At 40.1% G+C, this 19,814-nt stretch overlaps 1 long non-coding RNA gene across 1 annotated transcript in view; it reads right to left on the bottom strand.

Annotated features, from left to right (window-relative positions):
- Positions 1 to 562: 562 nt before the first annotated feature.
- LOC137341208 (uncharacterized) overlaps positions 563 to 19,814 on the bottom strand; it is a 34,462-nt gene continuing 15,210 nt past the window's right edge. The window contains exons 3-4 of the long non-coding RNA XR_010966984.1: positions 16,882 to 16,975; positions 563 to 814 (exon numbers count right to left, since the gene is read on the bottom strand). This is a non-coding gene — a long non-coding RNA (uncharacterized lncRNA). The remainder of the gene's footprint in view (positions 815 to 16,881; positions 16,976 to 19,814) is intronic.

Genomic DNA, 19,814 nt, shown 5'->3' on the forward strand with positions numbered 1-19,814 from the left:
GCGCTTGATATTGCCGCTAGGTGTCTGAAATGAAAAGCATTTAATTTTCTGGTACTAATACTCCATGATGAGCACAAAAATTAAATGGACTGCACTGCTGATAAAGCCTACTCCTGATAATTCGAAATTGCTTCAAGAATCTAAACTATGCAACAAACAGCAACTTGGGAAGCTAGTGCTCAGATTAAGTGAGTTCAAATTGAGAGTAGGCTGCAGCAGTTTTTTTAAGGCACATTAAATAGTTCAACTTAATACCATGTTTTAACAAAATAAAAATTACATCATGTAAACTTTAGAATTTCTTTTTGAAATGCCTTTTTGAAGATCTAGTCCAATTTAGAGTTCACTGATATAAAGAGGCACAAATCCTACAACAGTGACCTCAAAACTAAAGCTTTGGTTATATGAACTCCTGGCCTACTCAAAAATTCTAGCTTAGATGAAATCTGCACAACAGGTTCTTGGAGTATAGGGCTTTTGTCCACAGCTAGACTCAGCATAATTTTCTGCTGTGAATGTGAACATTACAGAATAAGTGAGGGAAACTAAAATACAAACCACATTACATTTGAAGACAATTTATTTTATGAAAATAAAAAGGAAAATTCACAAGAAAAAGTGCGTCCGCCTTTGCCACAGAATGTTGAGCTACATTTCATTCTCCACTGTGTCTTGCTTCCAACTTTGGTGTGCCACAACCATTTTAAACATGCACGCAGAATTCTTAGTTCTACATCTTCCGGGCATTCATATCCTGCAGTATCACTCTAGCTATGAGGTTTCCATCTTGTATCCAAATTTTTCTAATTCAGCTCTGGAAAAAAAAATGAAATTTAGCATTTACTTTCCGCCAGAACACTCAAGATCCAGAGTAAATAGTAAATTCAAACAGTTCTTGGGTTCTATTCCCTTCCTCCAAAATAAAACCCAATCATAACTCCTCCCTGACTCTTTGGACAGCCAACTTTTCATTAGTAACCCATAGCAATATACAAGGTAATACCTATGCTAGAAATATTTCTCTAATCTTCTCTTTCAGGTATGACTAATTCTGCAACCTAGGTTTTCTTGGACTGTGGAGTTGTAACAGTCAAAAGGACTTAATTGATTTAGCCAAGAGTTTGAGGGTTTGTGGCAATAAAAGGGATTAACTCAGTTATATCATAATGACAACTATCTGAAGACCTCAGATGAATGTGAGTTGATATAGTAATGTGTTTATAATATAGAAGCTACAATATTCCCTTTCATCAAGTTAATAAATCAGTCACTTCTCATCTATTTGTGTAGTACAACAGCATCTTTTGCTCAACTGGTCAGGTTTGGGAACAAGAGCCAGAGCAGCAACACAAGTTTCCCCAACAAATGTTTTGCTTTTGCCAATCTGCTACACGAGGCTAAATCTAAAAAGGTGCTGAATGATCCCTAGGGATAAATGAAAAAAATACATTTCAATAGATACAGGCCAACTTCTATGCTGTCATTTAAGCTCCACACGCATCTCCTCCCACCCTACTTCATCTAACCCCATCAGGATACCCTTCAATTCCTTTCTCCCTCATGTACTTACCTAGCTTCCTCTTAAATGTATCTATGCTATTTGCCTCAACCACTCAGTGTGGTAGCACGTTTCACATTCTTACCACTCTTTGGGTAAAGTAGTTTCTCCTCAATTCCCTATTGGATTTATTAGCGACTATTTTATATTTATGACCTCTAATTTTGGACTCCCCCACAAGTGGAAACATTTTCTCTACATCTATCTTATCAAACCCTATTATCTCAAAGACCTCTATCAGGTTACACCCCAGCCTTCTCTCAGCCTTTCCTCATAGTTCTGGTATCATAGGTACAGCACAGGAGGCGGCCATTCGGCTCATCATGCCTGTGCCAGCTTTTTGAAAGAGCTATCCAATTAGTCCCATTTTCCTGCTCTTTCCCCATAGCCCTGTAATTTTTTTCCCTTCAATTATTTATCCAATTCCCTTTTGAAAGTTACTATTCAACCTGCTTCCACCACCCTTTCAGGCAGTGCATTCCAGATCACAACAAATCAGTGTAAAAAAATGTTTCCTCGTGTCGCCGTTGGCTCTTTTGCCGATCACCTTAAATCGGTGTCCTCTGGTTACCGACCCTTCTGCCAATGGAAACAGTTTCTTATTTACTCTGACAAAACCGTTCATGATTTTGAACACCTCTGTCAAATCCCTCCTTAACCTTCTCTGTTTTAAGGAGAACAACCCCAGCTTCTCCAATCTCTCCACATAACAAGTCCCTCATCCCTGGCACCTTACACTTCACTGCATTAAATTTAGTGGTCACACGAGAGGACACCACCCACCAGGTACGTGGTTCATACTCCTGTGACTCGGCCAACGTTGTCTACCTCATACGTTGCAGGAAAGGATGCCCCGGAGCATGATACATTGGCGAGACCATGCAGACACTGCGACAACGGATGAACGGATACCGCGCAACAATCGCCAGACAGGAGGGTTCCCTCCCAGCCGGGGAACACTTTAGCAGTCAAGGACATTCAGCCACCAATCTTCGGGTAAGCGTTCTCCAAGGCGGCCTTCGAGTCACACGACAACACAAAATCGTCGAGCAGAAATTGATAGCCAAGTTCCGCACCCATGAGGACGGCCTCAACCGGGATCTTGGGTTCATGTCACGCTATACGTAACCCCACCAGCAGGAAAAAAAAGTTATCTGTTTTTAATACAACTGGACATTCTCTCTCTCTCGGGTCTCTATCTCTCTCTGGCTTTGTAATCTGACCCATTGTGTATTCAGTACTGTTTTCCGTGGCTAACCTGTCTGAACACCAATGACACTTTTGATTGGTGTGATCGTGTCCCAGCCTAATATAAGATATGCGATTTGAGAACCTTTAACTCACTCACCTGACGAAGGAGATAATCTCCGAAAGCTTGTGATTTTAAAATAAAACTGTTGGACTATAACCCGGTGTTGTAAGATTCCTTACATTTGTCCACCCCAGTCCATCACCGGCATCTCCACATCATGGGTACTTTATCAAAGGCCTTTTGAAAATCCAAATATATTACATCTACTGCATTACCCTTGTCTACTCTTTGTTACTTCTTCAAAGTATTCAATAAGGCTGGTCAAGCATGACTTTCCCTTCTGAAATCCATGCTGACTATTCTTTATATTTTCGTTCTCTAGATGTCTTTCTGTTACATCTTTGAGTAAAGAATCCATTACCTTTCCTATCACCGACATTAAGCTAACTGGTCTATAGTTCCCTGGACTTGTTTCTATCTCCCTTTTTCAATATAGGAACATTAGCTGTCTGCTATAACCTGACCTGGCAAATAGCTATGGATCAATGGCTCATTCCTTAATTGCACAGGGTTTGAAAATGGTATGGTCAGGGTATATTGATGTACTATATGAACACTTCTGGATGCTGATTATGACAAGTAATTACACATCGTGCCAAGAACTTGAATTGGAAATCTTGATGCCGTGTGCAGTTATAATTCTATCTGGGATGGCAGTGAAGCAAATAACAGCAGCTGAGCCAATTGGAATTAAGACATAGTGAAGTCTGTTGGGAATTATGTGGATGATCTGACATTCATATCTTGTTTGATAAAATTGCCACATAATAGATTTGTTAGCAAAATTGAAGCCCCGTGGGATTAAGAGGCAGTGGCAACATGGATATGAAATCGGTTAAGAGATAAAAAGCAGAGTAATGGTGAACGGTTGTTTTTTTTCCAGACTGGAGGGATGTATACAGTGGTGTGCCCCAGGTGTCAGTATTAGGACCACTGCGTGCATGCGTGTAATATATATATTCTTTCTATATCTATATATATTATTTTAGGGGGCACATTTTAAAAGTTTGCAGATGGCATAAAAGTCGGAACTGTAGTAAATGGTGAAGAGGATAGCAGCAGACTTCGGTAGGACAGACCAACAGGTGAAATGGGCAGACACATATCAGATGAAATTTAATGCAGTGAAGTGTAAAGTGATGCATTTTGGAAAGGGGGGGGGGGGTTCACATATACATACTTCACATGTGTACATTTACTTTAAACATCTACCACCATTCAGTAACCAAGGAAGTAAAGCACTCTGATCAATAAACACCCACACACTGCTTTTCATCATACCATTTTACCGACAAATCCACAAAAAGGTTAAAGTACACAGATTAAATTCCTAAATGTACAATTCAGTTAAACACAATCTTGGCTGACATTTAGTACGGTATTAAGTGTTATACTGTCAGGGTGTGGTCTTCAGATGAGACATTAAACAGAAGCCTCATGTGCCTGCTCCAGTGGATTCAGGTGTCTTAAAGATCCATGATTCTATTTGAAGATCAGGGAATTCTGATCAACATTCCTTCCTAAATCAACATTATCAAAAATAGATCATCTGGTCATTCACTGCATTGCTGTTTATGGGACCTTACTGTGTGCATAACAGTGATTATACTTGTCATTGTAGGTGATGTAATGGGACATTTCTGAGACATGGTGATAAGCCGCTTATAATTGTAAATTCTGATTATACAAAGTATTCAGATTTTCTTTCAATACAGTTACAAAATGACAATTTAGTTGGCTAATATTCAAGATCAAGTTGTTATGATCTATAATGCACTAACTGAAAGGGTGGTGGAAGCAGATTCAATAGTAACTTTCAAAAGGGAATTGGATAAATACCTGAGTGGAATGCATACTACTGAATGTACCGTAAAGAGCTGGGATTATGTTCAATATATTGTGATTCATTCACCACACTACTGGTTAAATACTTCCATTTATGATGAGAGTGTTTCTTGTGCCTTGGAACACAGAAGTACTTTTATATTATATGCACTCAAATAGTACAAAATAATTTCCTCATCTCAACAACATTGCAGACCCACAAAAAGATGGGTCTACAATTCTGCCATCAGGATAAGTTAACTGGTTCCAGTAATGTAAATGTGAGATACTAGTCCCACAAACCTGTTACCTGAAGGGCTCCATATAAAACGAAGCTGAATGCATCCAGAGATATCACTTCCCAGTCCAAATGTAAAAGTGAGAGTACTACCACACGAATGTCGCTCCCCTAATAGAGACATGGCAAAAAGAATCTGGATTCTGAAAAAGTATATGCAGTTAACAGACGTGCACTTAAGTGTGCTCCACTGTATTATCGGAATTTGACCACACACACAGTACAGCATTCTTTGTCCCTGATCCCATTAAACTGATTCAGCAATCACGATTAACATTTGAAGAGGGGAAACTGGAAAAAAGGTCAGTTTACTAATACTGTTGAAATTCATTCAACGATGTATTCCCACCTTTATGAAACACTAAACACCAGTTCAGATAAACACACCCATTTATTACATCTACACTGCCATTTAAAAAATGGGATCCGAAGTATGTAATTTACAATAATGAGGGAGTCAAGTCAGTAGTGTGCGGTTTTCAGACCACCTTGAATTTGACAAAATACAATTTAAGCTTTGTATGACATTGTATTTAGTTATTTATACAATGTTATGTCTGCTCTACATGTGATTTAGATTAAAACAAAAACACTAAGGGTTTAAACCAAGCAGTTTAACCCAATGCAAAGTGAGACAATAATGAATGTCAAGACATCCATCAGTAATTAATCATACATAAACCATAGAATAAGCACTGGTGTGGCAACAGTGCCTTCTCAGTTTTGTAATTAGTACCCTCACACCTTGTCCAGTGGTCCAGAAGTAAATGAAGTCTTTACTGTCTGCCACTAATTACAAAGTGAGTTTCACTTTTAGATAGAAAATATCCCTAATGATCACCCAAAAGGCCGTAGCATTATAAAGCATTTTACAAAATCCAAAAAGACCAGAGCATCCTGTACAAATTATAGAAAGAAATGTTACTCACTCTGGTCCGAGCACTGAATAAAACCAAATCCTTTAACGTGGAGCCCAAAATTGCCAACCCACACAATATACCTCCTTTGCCGTAGTTTGCCCGAGGTAAACGTTTTCACTCCTCTATCTGAATGTCTGACTTTTAAATTGTAGCCACTTAACAGCCTTTATATTCAGAGGAATTGTTCATGTTTTATTAAAACATGTCAGGGATGAAAAAAAGCTGAAATTCATCCCTCTAGTGCCCTAGCTCTCCCATTTCAGCATCCAAATAAATGTATTCTGAAAATCCCCAATGTTTTTGAATCTACTATTCTGCCTGGCAGATTATGCCAAGCATTTTCGAATAAATAAGTTCTTCTTGATAATCTGTTTTAAATTTACTTTTCACCGATTTTCATTCGTCCTCTGGTCCTATTTCGTTGGCATACTTTGAATTGATATGATTTTACTTTATCCACACCATTTAATAATTTATATACTTCAATGTTGTCCCCACTTAACCACACTCTACTATAAAGCTTTAGCGCTCCTCATAGCTCAGCCCCATTGCACTTGGGAGCAGTCTTGGTGCTCTTTCCTGTACCATTTCTGTAATGCAAGTATATCTTTGTGACATGCATGTCCAAAACTAAACACAGAACTCAACTGTGGTCTAGACTGACCAGTGCATTGTAAAACCTTAACATAAATTCTATATTCTGCTATTCTAGCTATCCCAAGTTTCTTTGTAAGTCTGCTTGTGCTAATTCAATTCCATTCACTGGCATAAAATACTTCGCAATTATCAGTGCCAAATTTAATTTGCCATTTGATTGCCCAATTGCAGAACGGATCTGAATCTTTCTGCAATTCTTTAACCACACGCTCTGTCTTTACTACTCTGACAATCTTAGTTCTTTTTAGAATCCAAGTCACCTATTGGTTGGAAACAGAGAGCCAAGCGCTGACCTACGTGACGACACCTCAGCCTGACACTATACCTCTCGAGTATCTGGTTTCCTATTAAGCTGATTTAGTCCCATATTGTACTCAAGGATTCTTGTGGTTTTTAACTAAATTGGAAGTTTTTCATGTGGATTGTTGTCAAAAGTTTTCTGAAAGTCCAAACTGAATTCCACTATCTTTTTTTAAAAAAACCCATTTAAGTCAGCCTTTCTTCAGTCAATATTTTCTAGTTGGAGTAGAAGCACTAACTAATTTTCATGCATCAGCAATCTAAACACCTGCATTGCTTGACATTTGGTATAACCTCCCAAAACACTATGCAAATTATGTACATAATTTACCCATATTGCTTGCATCTCCAACATTTGTCCAGGTCCATTTAACCCATTTTATGAATATTACCAGTGTGAAAAAGGATGTGTGCGCAATTGCAAGATTCCCTCTTACATTCAAAATGATATGCCAGGTCTTTAACCCTGCTATATTTATTTTGTGTAGTGATCATTCTCAGTCAAATCTGTATACCGTAGACACAAGGGGCCCGATATTACCATGGCGACGGGGGGGGGGGGGGGGGTCGATTGGGCGCGTGGGTAACGCGCTCGGTGAAATCAGTCTGCCCTGCGTGCAATCACAGGCTAATTGGATCCACTTACCTGTTTTCCGGGTTCCCCGTTGCTGAGCTGCGCGGCGGGCGGACTGCGCATGCGCAGTAAGGTCTGTCAGCTGGAGGAGTTCTATTTAAAGGAGCAGTCCTCCACTGACCGATGTTGCAAGAAATAGGAAAAATTACAGCAAGGAGCAGCCCAGGGGGAAGGCTGCTCCCAGGTTAATGATGCCTCACTCCAGCTGTTATTGGATGGGGTGAGGAGGAGGGGGAGGACAGAGATCTTCCCCCCGGCGGGCGGGAGGAAGCAGCCTGCCTCTGCCACCAAGGCCTGGTTCAAGGTGGCAGAGGAGGTCACTTGCACCACCAACATATCGCACACCTGCATACAGTGCAGGAGGCGCTGCAATGACCTAAGTAGGTCAGCTAAAGTGAGTACACATACTCATTCCCCTACACTCCGACTGCCACATCACCGCCCCCACCCCATATCTCCTTCTGCACAGCCAACACTACTCTGTCACATCACTCCTCACACCCACTCAAAGCTCATCCTCATCTTACCTGCACTTACTCACCTTGCCAGTACTCATCCTGCCACTACCACTCAACCCAATCCTCATACAATCTCATGGCTCTATCTCATACTCTCATGCATCTCTTTCAAAGTCAGCCTCACTCAACCTGCCACTACCTGTGCTGCAGCCACAGGGCATGCATCACATATGTGCAGTAGGAAGCATAAGGCAAACGTGTCATGAGCATGAAGGGGATGCACAAGGGTGTTTGAGGGTTTGTCATGGTTTTTACTTGTATTTAATTTCTGATCAACTCATATTACATATTATATTGGCACCACTACTGCCATGTCTTTGCGAATCTTGTCTGGTTTGTGCAATAATGCCCTTTCCTGAGGATCACAATGAAGGCCCACAACTGTTGCCACCCATTGTGTCACTGCAGAGTGGGTGTAGGTGTATTTGCAGGGCTCTTTTGTGCAGACGACAGAGACGTCGGCGATGTCCCCGGTGGCACCCTGGAAGGATGCAGCGAAGTTGTTGGGGCAGTGGTGACTTTGACAGCGACAGGTAAGAAGATGGTGCTCGGGCCAGCCGGGAGCAGCTCGACATGAAGGAGGCTGCAGATGTCCACGACTACATGTCGAGTGACTGAGCCTTCATGTGCACTGCTGCTCAGTGAGGTCCAGGAAGCTGAGCCTCGGTCTGTGGACCCTGTGGCGAGGGTAGTGCCCTCTGCGACGCATCTCTCTCTGCCATTGCCCTCCCTCTTGCTGTGCAGGTGGATGTGTCACAGTACTGTGTTGTGGAGCTCCACGTGTCAGAGGTGAACGGCGTGGCTGGTGATGCTGTTCACCCTCCGAGGAGGTCATGACTGCAGCTACGGCGACCCCATCCGGAAGATATACATCTGAGGGGGTCCGCAAGGTAGGTACATGTGTCTGGACACTGGGGTAAGTGTGCAAGGTGGTGAATTTTGTTAGGAGGAGGGTGGTGGAGGCCAAACTTTGTCCAAGGTGACAGAGTGGCCTCCTGCAATGAGTGAGGGTCTCCCCCCACCTGTCAAATGGACCTTTGCAGCTGCCAGAGGTTGATGGCTGCAACACGTCCATTTGAACTGGGAGTGTTTCCCTCAGTACGGGAAACAGTCCCAGTTGTTTGCAAAATCCCACCCCTCCTAAAATATCATGTTAATCAGGTCTCTAAACGACCTGAAATACCTAAATAAATACTTTAAGTGGCACCCCCCTCAGCTTTAATTGCCGGCGGGAGTCCCACATGCGGGGGCTGCGCGCGCATGTCAGCGCGTAAGTGGGGAACCGGAAATGGGGCGGGTTGGAGCCGGGCTCCTGACCTGCCCCGGGATTCCCTGATTTTCATAGCCGCCCCGCCCCCCCCCCCGGCCAGGAACGCACCCGATCGCGGGTGCTAAAAATCAAGCCCAAAATGTCATTTTGTTCCATCTCCATTTTATGAATTCTTCTAAAAGTTCATCATTTGGCAGACTGCTAAATGTCTTAATTTTAAACTTGAGTAATTCAAATCTGCAGAATTTATCTAAGGATATAATTCTAAAATCAACAAGTATAGCAGAAGTATTACAGCACATCACTAACTAGTCACTCCCTTGATATTATTCAGTGATCTTCTGAATCTTTTACATTGCATGGAATTACACAGAATGTACAGCACAGTAACAGGTCTAACCAAGGCTCTATATAAGTTTAACATAACTTCCCTGCTTTTCAATTCTATCCCTCTAGAAATGAACTCCAGTGCTTTGTTTCTTTATAAAATGGCCTTATTGACATGTGTTGTTACTTATGGTGATTTGTGTATTTGTACCCCCAGATCCGTCGACTCCTCTGCCCCATTTAGACTTTTATTTTCCAAGGAGTATGTGGCGTCATTCTTCCTACTAAAATGTACCACTTCACACTTATCTATTTTGAAATTCATTTGACAATTACACACCCTTTCTGCAAGTTTATTAATGTCTTCCTGTATTTTGTCACAGTCCTCCTTAGTATTAACTATACCCTCTTGCTTCAGAATCAACTATGAACTGAAAATTACAGAATTGCATCCATTTTCTTTTCTGTCAATACATACGACACAGTAATACTGAAATGCACATCAAATTTTATTCTCATAGCAATAGTACGTGATCAGATGGGTGGTACCTCAAGTAGGCTTTTGTGTCTCCAATTTTGCTATACTGTTACATGCTCCATGTCTACATTATGTGCATGTATTTTTCCTTCAAATATTTCCATGTATAATGGACCACCCATTAAAGAAATCATATTTCCCAGAATTCCATACAGAAATATATGCCTGTGATAAAATGAAGCATTTTTGTCTGCGATGTAATATGGTATTGGCTTCTTTAATTATGTCATGGTACACAAGGAGTTAAAAAACAGATTTACTAACCGAAATCATGTTCCAACTTAATTAATACAACTGTTATAGATTTTGATCAGTTTGTCTGTTGATGTCCATGGGAGGGGTGCAAGCTATTCAAATACAAACATCTTGTGGGATTTGCTCAAATGCGTTTGGCAGCTTTATTGAATTTGACTATTTAAATCTGTTGGTCCCTCTTTTTTTATAAAAAGGTTATCAATCCATCTTGTTCAAATGGGGGATGCTGTTTGTAGACTTTGATGAGAGACAGACCAGGTAAATTCTGTAGATTGCAAGAAAAGGCAACAAGAGCCCCAACAGAAGAATATCACTTATATCAGTTTGACATGGCAGTTACAAACTATTATTTGCCACTACACAAGGAGCTAGCTAAGATTAACTACTGTAAAATAAGTTGTTACACTAATATTTCCTCGTTCTTGTACTGTCCAATAAATTTGTTTGGCAGTTGAAGTCTAGTATAGTGTTCTTCTGATGAAATAAACTGAAGCGGGTTCTCTGTTCATTGATGCTATGAATTTACCTAGACAAATGAAAACATTCTCTGGCCCACTATTAATAGTCTGAAACATGAAAACCAAAAATCAAATCCCCAAAATGTAACACCGTCCAAAAATAAATATTTAACAGAGCCCACAGCTCTTCCGCCTATTTCTGGGTCCCCAAGTTAGCCAAGGTGTGTGTGTGTGTGTGTGTGTGTGTGTGTGTGTGTTAGTGAGAGAGAGATATATAAATACTTGTGCATCCTTTGGTCTTTTTGAAAAAAGAATGTTCTGCAGCCACAGAAACAAGTACTTTTGTTCACAACTTAAACCAACTGAGCAAAAATCTATCACGCCTAGGTCATACAATATTACAAAGATTTTTACTATACCGTAAAATGTTGAAATTTGGTTTTGGAATTAAGTTCGGAGTATTCATAAACTAAAATCCTACAGCTTTTTCCCCTTCAAATTTTGTCTTACAGCTGCTGCTTTTTTTTTTTTTTAGGTATTGTACTACATATAGCTTTTCCTAATTAAAACTGATAAAAACAATAAATTGATAAAACTTAAAATGTTTCCAATTTATTATAACCGAATGCTAATCTTCCAAAAAATTGAGAGTCTTAAAATGCAACTTTGCTATCTTTCTAACATTTCTCACACCACCTTAGTTTCCCTTCCCTGTGTAGACGGTCATTTAAAAACTAACGCTGGCAGCCAATCCGATCTCTACCTTTCTTAATAGAAAATGAGTACAGAAGGTTGACTGTGAGCTTTTTCATCCTTGGGAAGTTAGGAATTTGCTGTGTGAGGAACTACATACAAAGAATGTGTACCATACCACTTAGCAGGGCAGCACATCAATGCACCAATGTAGTCACAATAAAAAAAGTTAACTGAATGCGCCAATCCAATTTCACACAAGTCATACATTATTCAGTTCATTTTCTGCCACAAATATACACAAGATATAAGATGCCCAGATGCTTCATTTTTAGTTCCGCTATACCCTTCCTTTGCATAAACCTAGTCATAAGTAAATTCCATATATGATTGTAGAGATCATGTTACACCCTATTAAACATGAAGTGTTCAAAATGATGCAAAAATCAACTTCACACAACCAGTACCTGAAATTATTCCATAGGATACTATTGTACACTTAATGTGTTTGAAATTTCTTTGTCCACTATTTCAGCAGAGGTGTCAACACATTGAAAATAAGTGAGAAAATGCCTCGTTAAATATCAGGGAGAGGAACATCAGATGAATGCATTATGCGTTCGAATGTTAATAGCCCACGGCATATAACACTAGTCAAAATTATTTTAATTAGGTTTCACCCAGGAAGCTGATGAACCTAAAGTTCAAATTATTAGCTTCTCAATTGAAATTTTAAGTATTGCCAGATCACTAACTTACTGGCCCAAGAAACACTCATTTTTATTTCAAGCAGAGGTTTTCTACAATGTTAAAGGATGGGCAGATTTTGTTTTACAGTAGATGACTTGCTAGAGCCAATAGGATAGTGAGGAGGGGGGCTAGCATGACTCGGAAATCTTAAACAGTACACCCCTGATCACCAGCAGTACAGAATTTTCAACACAGGTCATATCTTTAATAATTCTAATTTTTCAAGTGTCTAGAATGCAACGTTGAAGATAATTTTATAAAACTGATGCTTTCTAACTAGATCAATTAATTCCTACACACATTTTGCTTTTCTACAGGGAAAACCTTCATAGCCAATTTTCAAGTCAAATTTATAATAGTGGTACATTGCATTGGGCAATGTAAGGGTATAAATTGAAGTAAAAATGGGAAAAGAAATATGGTCAAAGTAAATTTAAGATATATTAGACAAAAAAATCTTTAAAGGCCTAAAGTTGCAAAATTTATATTTTAGAAAAAAGGTCAGATATATTCTAAAAAACTAAACTATATACAGTATTCATTAAAGAGGAACATTGCTGTAGGGAACAATACTTCCAGTGTAAAGTTTCCTTCCCTTTTATATTAAAATAGGCAAAGAATTCTCCTACTCAACAGGAGATATTTCATCACTTCATCTACAACTTCTGGAGACTAATCACTTTGGGTCTGAAGTTCAGGAAACAGCCACTCAGGATCATTATTGGTAGTAGATTCCAATGTAGAGTTATTTGCTTTAAAATTCAGTTCTGGCTGTGCCTCACAAAAAGAATATGGGGGTAATTTTAACATAATCGGACGAAAAACTGGTAACAGTGAATCGGCTACCTGTTTTACACCCTGTCCGATTTTCTCTTCTATTAATTTCACTGGAAGAGAAAATCAGGCAAGGGTTAAAACAGGCAACAGATTCACTATCACCAGTTTCCCACCCGGTGATAAAAGTTAAAATTACCCCCAACCAGTCTCCACTAACACTATGAACACTGCCTGCCAGACCAGGCTGACAAACAGACCTTTCCATGTTATGACAACAGGCTGCCAGAAGTTGCAGGCAAGGAGATTTGATATAAATTTCCCAACCAATAAGATTTTTAATGACTTTTTAAAATAAAATTTAAAAATGAAACGCGTACTCTCTATAGCAATCTTCTCTATTAAATAACTGTTCCAACAATCCTAAAGAGAGAAAAAAAAGTTTTAGCATTTTCAGTAGGTCAACTCTTAGTGATTAGCAGAGATGCTTTAATCTAGAAACTCTCCTCCCCAGTACTAAATGCGCTTCAGGATATCAAATGTGGTAATTAAATAGAAACTAATTATAGAGCTCTGCAATAAACATAGGATACAAAACTTACATAAAAACAGGAGGCCATTCAGCCAACTGAGCCTGCTCCATATTTTTTTTAATCCACGACAGAACTCTCTCTTCAATCCCAATTTCCTGCTGTCCCTCTATATTGCTTAATACTGCCCATAAGTCTACTCTTAACCTAACTTTTTAAAGCATTAAATTCCAACTTTGTTATTTACATTGCTTAATTAAAATTATTGGAAAATTAAGAATGTACGGGACCGGAAAAATCTAGCTGCTTCCAGAGTCTAGGAAATAACATACCCTCCAATACTTCTCATACCCCTTCTATTAAATTTTTTCTCCTGGTTCTTTTCCAACTTTGCTGATATAATCAGCCCCCACTGAGCAGTCCATTCCATACATTCAAGCACTCTCTGTGTAAAGTGGTTCAATCCAAACGATCTTGTAGAATCTGTGACCACGTTAAACATAGACACTTGCCTATGTCCTTTAGGATCTTGAATACGACTATAAGCTCAACCCTGAAGCTCCTCTTCTCCAGTGTAAATATTCCCATCTTCTACAGCCTTTCCTAGTTATTCAGGTGCCTAATTCCAACTATCAATTTAGCTGCCAATTACTGTACCTTACCAATGCCTGGATGTCCTTCTCGTGACAGTGACCAGAAGCGTATACAGTACTCCGGGGACACTGGACCAGCGTCTTGTACAAACTCACTGAAATTTATGCTCTATTCCTCCAGTCATACAGCCCATGATCCCATTTGCGCTCTCTATAAATGCCGCACACTGTACTGATAGCTTCAGAAATCCATTCACCAATACCCTGAAATTCTTCTCCTGTGCCATGTCCTGTAGAATATTTAATTATATCAATGTTGTTTATTATCCTTTCTGAATCTCATGACTTTGCATTTGTCCACATTAACTGACATCTGCCACTCAACAGCCCAGCTCCAATCTATCCAGATCCTTCTGTATTTCATCAACCTGCTCCTGTTGTTTACAGTTAAGTACCATCTGCAAACTTGTTTCTATCCCCACCTCAAAATCATTTACGTGCATAATAAATAGCAGGAGCCTTGCACTGATCTTTGAGACATCTCGCTAGCTACTTCCTTCGGTGCCAATTCAGTTGCAAGTTTGCTTCTTCTGTTCCAGCAAATTTTCGATCCATTTCAGAAGCACTCCACCAACACAGTGCTTTTCAGCCTTGTGGACCTGTCTTCTGAGGAATTTTACCAAAAGCTTTGCTGAAATTTTTTTTTTTTAATTCAGAGCTCCCCCTGTCCACAAGGTTTGTTATCTCCTTAAAGAACCCTCAAGAGATTCATCAGGCATGATCTCCCTCCCACAAAACCAGGCTGGCTCCCACTTACGGTTCACTATTTCTTCAGGTAGTTCATGATTCATTCCTTCAGGACGCCATCCAGTACTTTCCATGTAATGTCATGATGACCAACCAATAGTTCCCTGGGTTAACTCTCCTCCCCCTTTATAGACTGGTGTCCCATTCCCTTGTCTCCAATCCTCATGCACTGTTTCCAAGGGCCTCCTCAAAAATGTTCACTAAAACATATTCAATTGTTACTTCCTCAAGTACTCGAGTGTAATCCAGTTGGACTTCATGACCTTGGCTTCTTTCAATTCCTTTGAGCAGTCCTTCAGTTTTTTTTTTAAAAAAGTTGTTCTTGGGATCTAGGCCACGCTGGTAAGGCCTCATTTATCGCTAATCCCAAGATGCCCCACAAAGGTGGCGTCCTTGTGCTGATAATCCCACAATAATAGGTAGGGAATTCCAGGATATTGACCTAGTGACAATAAAGGAATGGCAATACATGTCCAAGTTAGGATGGTGTGCAACTTGGAAGGGAATTTCGAGGTGATAAGAGTTCTCACATCATCGCTGCTCTCGACCTTCGCAGCAGTACAGGTTGTAGGGGACTGAGGTGCTATTGGGGTAATCTTGGCAAGCTGCTGCAGTACATCCTGTAGATCGCATATATTGTAGCTACAGTGCAGCAGTGGTGGAGGAGGTGTCTATTGAATCCAGTGGCAAGGGCACCGATCAAGCAAATGGCCCTGTCCTGGATGGTGCTGCACTCCCCAAGTGTTGTTGCAGTTGCACCCATCCAGGCGGGAGGGGAGTATTCCATCAACACTCCGGACTACAGCCTTATAGATGGTGGAGAGGCTTTGAGGGGTCAGGTGGTGAGCCACTTATTGCCGAGTACCCAGCCTCTTCCTGCTCTTGTAGCCACAGTATTGATATGGCTGGTCTAGTTAAGCTTCTGGTCAATGGTGACCTCCAAGATATTGATGGTGGGGGACTCGGCAATGGTATTGCTGTTGAAGGTCAAGAGATGGTTGAGCTTTCTCTTGTCTGAGATGGTCATTGCCTGGCATACGTGTGGCATGAATGTTACCCGCTACTTGTTAGCCAAGCCTGATGTAGGTTGGCATGGGCTGCTTCATCAGAGGAACTGAATGGAGCTGAATTCTGCAGCATCATAAGCAAAAAGCCCCACCTTATGACAGAGGGAAGGTAATTGATGAAGCAAATGAAGATGGTTGATCGGAGGACACTTCCCTGAGGAACTCAGCGATGTCCTAGGGCTACAATTATTGGTCTCCAACAACCACAACCATCTTCCTCTGTTGTAGGTATAACTCTAAACACCTGTTGGTTACATCTATTTTTCTTAGAAAAATATCTTTCCCTAGAAATTCTACTCCAAAAGGATTTTTGAGAGGTTTCCACTGAATATAGAGGCAAAGAATTCATTTAGAAAACTTGCCATTCTTTGGTTACTTAATATAACTTCCCCTTTGAAGCCCTAACTACCTGGTTGCTATGAATTTACTTATAAAAGCTTTTCATATTGTGTTTTATATTCCCAGCAATCCTGCGGTCATCTGTTTTTGGCTCTCGACCAGTTTCTTAGCTTCCGTAACCAAATTCATCCATGCCTTCTAGTCTGTGATGGCTTTTTCCTTGAGGAAAGCTCTTTTTGTCCTCACCATATTAACCATATTATTGTCACTATATCCCAAGATTCTCTCTTACTAGCAGGTCACTATTTCATGTGCATTACTCGTACACTAAAGTTAACAAATAGTTATATCTGCAATATATTGGGGTCCTTCCTTAGTAAGTGATCCAGCAATTCCCTCTGCCCACCCAACCCCAGAAAGGTCTTTTAACTTGTTGATTTACTGCCAAGAAACTTTTACCTTAACTGGTTAGAAAAATCATCTTCTACATTGTCATCATCCCAGTTGTCTTCCCAGACATGGGCATCTTCATCTTCATCTAAACCAGTCCAGCCTACAAAAAAAAACAGGAATAAGTTATTTTTGTTCAGGTGTTCATGTGATTTTTTTTATCACTTTCAAATGAAAGGTGAATTGAGTTTTTTTTTAAATTTGTTCATGGGATGGGGGCGCCGCTGGCAAGGCCAGCATTTATTGCCCATCCCTAACTGCCCTTGAGAAGGTGGTGGTGAGCTGCCTTCTTGAACCGCTGCAGTCTGTGTGGTGAAGGTTCTCCCACAGTGCTGTTATGTAGGGAGTTCCAGGATTTTGACCCAGCAACGATGAAGGAACGATGATATATTTCCAAGTCGGGATGGTGTGAGACTTGGAGGGGAACGTGCAGGTGGTGTTGTTCCCGTGTGCCTGCTGCCCTTGTCCTTCTAGGTGGTAGAGGTCACGGGTTTGGGAGGTGCTGTCAAAGAAGCCTTGGCAAGTTGTTCATGTGAATTTTTTTTTTATCACTTTCAAACGAAAGGTGAATGAGGTGTAAATAATATCTAACAGTACCAGAACAGAAAAAAATTATGAAACAAAAAAGTTTTTAAAGATCTTTAGCTGTTTGTAGATGTTCGAATCAAAGTACAAGAAAAAGCACTGTGAAAGATCTATCTTTTTAACAAATCGTTACTACCTCCATATTTTATCATTTTACATACTGGTTTAGGTAGGATAAGGAACAAATTTAGGTATAACTTCTGCTGCTACTAGATGAAAGTAGTTTACTTCTGCCCATCTACATGTACACCCTATCTTTCAAATGTATTTTGATACTTTTGAGATCTCTCTGTCGGTCTTCCTTTGTCAAAGCATGGACTTCAAAGGGTAGAGAAGCATTTAACCCAAGTCAATAATCTGCACTCTTTAACCGTCTGACAAAATAGAAATCCACTAATGAGACAGGGATAAGAGTGGCCCATGAATATCCAGTCTCACATAAAAGCTCTCAATCAGAAGCACCTACCCAAACTAAAAGCACCCTACAGTTCTTTGATTTCAATATTCTATGAACCTCTTCTCACCATCTCAAACTGTCCTACTCTCAAACTGCCTCCTTCACCCCTTCTGCTTCTCTCCCTTTGCCTGTAAAATCCTCCTGAAAAACTATCTTTGACAAAGCCTTCAGTCACCTCCCTAAACTCTCCATGAAGGCTTCGACTATGTTCCTTTTTCTCTGATGTGCTTTGGGACATTTTTCAATGTTAAAAATGCTATATACAGTCATAGGAACGGGAGTAGACCTTTCAGCCCCTCAAGCCTGTTCCGGAATTCAATTAGATCATAGCTGATCTGTATCTTAACTCCATCTACCCACCTTGGTTCTGTAACCCTTAATATCCTTGCCTAACAAAATCCACTAAAGAGCGCAGATTAAAAGGAGAAGACTGTTGAGGCTAGGTCCATTGAAAATTTCAATTTTTAAGCAGTTGCTTAATACAAATGATCTGATGAGTCACTTTGTGCGCTAAAAAATTGAATTAATTATCAGGTTCAGACTTTGAAAGCAAACTGCTATTGACCTTGCCAATTAGCACGTATGCACACTTTCAGCAGGGGTCGCTAATGATTTCGGTCAATTTTAACCCTTGCTTACTCAGCTGAGAACAGCTAATTTAACAGAGAATCAAACTTGTGACTTTCTTGTTCTGTAAGGCTCAGCTACTCACTAGCTTAACCAGATGCAGAATTAAGAGAGCCTTAATTCATTGCTTATTACAAAATGCAAATAGCACACTTTGTAGTATAAAAAATTAAGTGGAAGTGAAGGTAAAGAGCAAATTTGCATTTATATAGTACTTTTCAAGACATCAGGACATCTCAAAGCACTTTACAGCCAATGACGTACTTTTGAAGTGTAGCAACTGTTGTAATGTAGGGAAGCGCGCCAGCCAATTTGTGCACAGCAAGGTCCCACAAACAGCAATGAGATAAATGACCAGGTAATCTGTTTTAGGTGTTGGTAGATGGATAAACATTGGCTAGGACACCAGGAGAACTTTCTTGGTCTTTGAATAGTGCCATGGTATCTTTTATGACCAGAGGGGGCAGACAGGGCCTAAGTTTAATGTCTCATCTGAAAGGCAGCACCTCCAACAGTGCAGCACTCCCTCAGTACTGCATTGGACTGTCAGCCTAGATAATGTGCTCAAGTCTCTGGAGCAGGCTTGAACACCTCTACATTCTGACTTAGAACTGAGCATGGTACCACTGAACCAAGGCTGATACCTAAGGTGAGCAATTACTTGCTGAATGGGGATCTAGATATCTGCAATGAAACAATTTCAATTCTTCTACAATTTGCTAATATTTAAGAGATGTGCAAAGTTGCTTTCAACAGACTCAGAAAGGCAGTATATTAATTCTACTGGAATAGCAACTTTTGCTAGTAAATTGGACACAAATTGTACCACATCAGAAGGTTTGCAATATTTTGAAATGGTGGTTGTTTTTCCTATAATGGAATTTGTATAAAAGAAACCTTAAATCTTAATCTAACTTAAGTCTTACAAAGGGTGCATAAACTTTAAAAGGTAAAAAAGTGTGGTCAATCACTTTCTGAATCCGATATACTGTCTACATTTTATACAATCACAATTAGAGGAAGACCCAAAGTACATCATATTGGCATCTAGCAATTCACTCTAAAGGCAGATAGTTCTGTCCATAAATCAGTATCTATATGCAGATCTTGCATCTGGCACACGTCCATCACACTGTCAGATGCAAAAAATGGAGTGCTTGAACTGTAGGGACAGGTTAGCAGCTAAGCACCACAACCACACTTCAGACTGTGAGCAACACCAATGCAGATTTGTTATTTTCAATTTGGCTAGGTTCAGGCTTTGGACCAGAAT

This window comes from Heptranchias perlo, chromosome 2 (genome assembly GCF_035084215.1).
Source record: "Heptranchias perlo isolate sHepPer1 chromosome 2, sHepPer1.hap1, whole genome shotgun sequence".
Lineage (NCBI taxonomy): Eukaryota > Metazoa > Chordata > Chondrichthyes > Hexanchiformes > Hexanchidae > Heptranchias > Heptranchias perlo.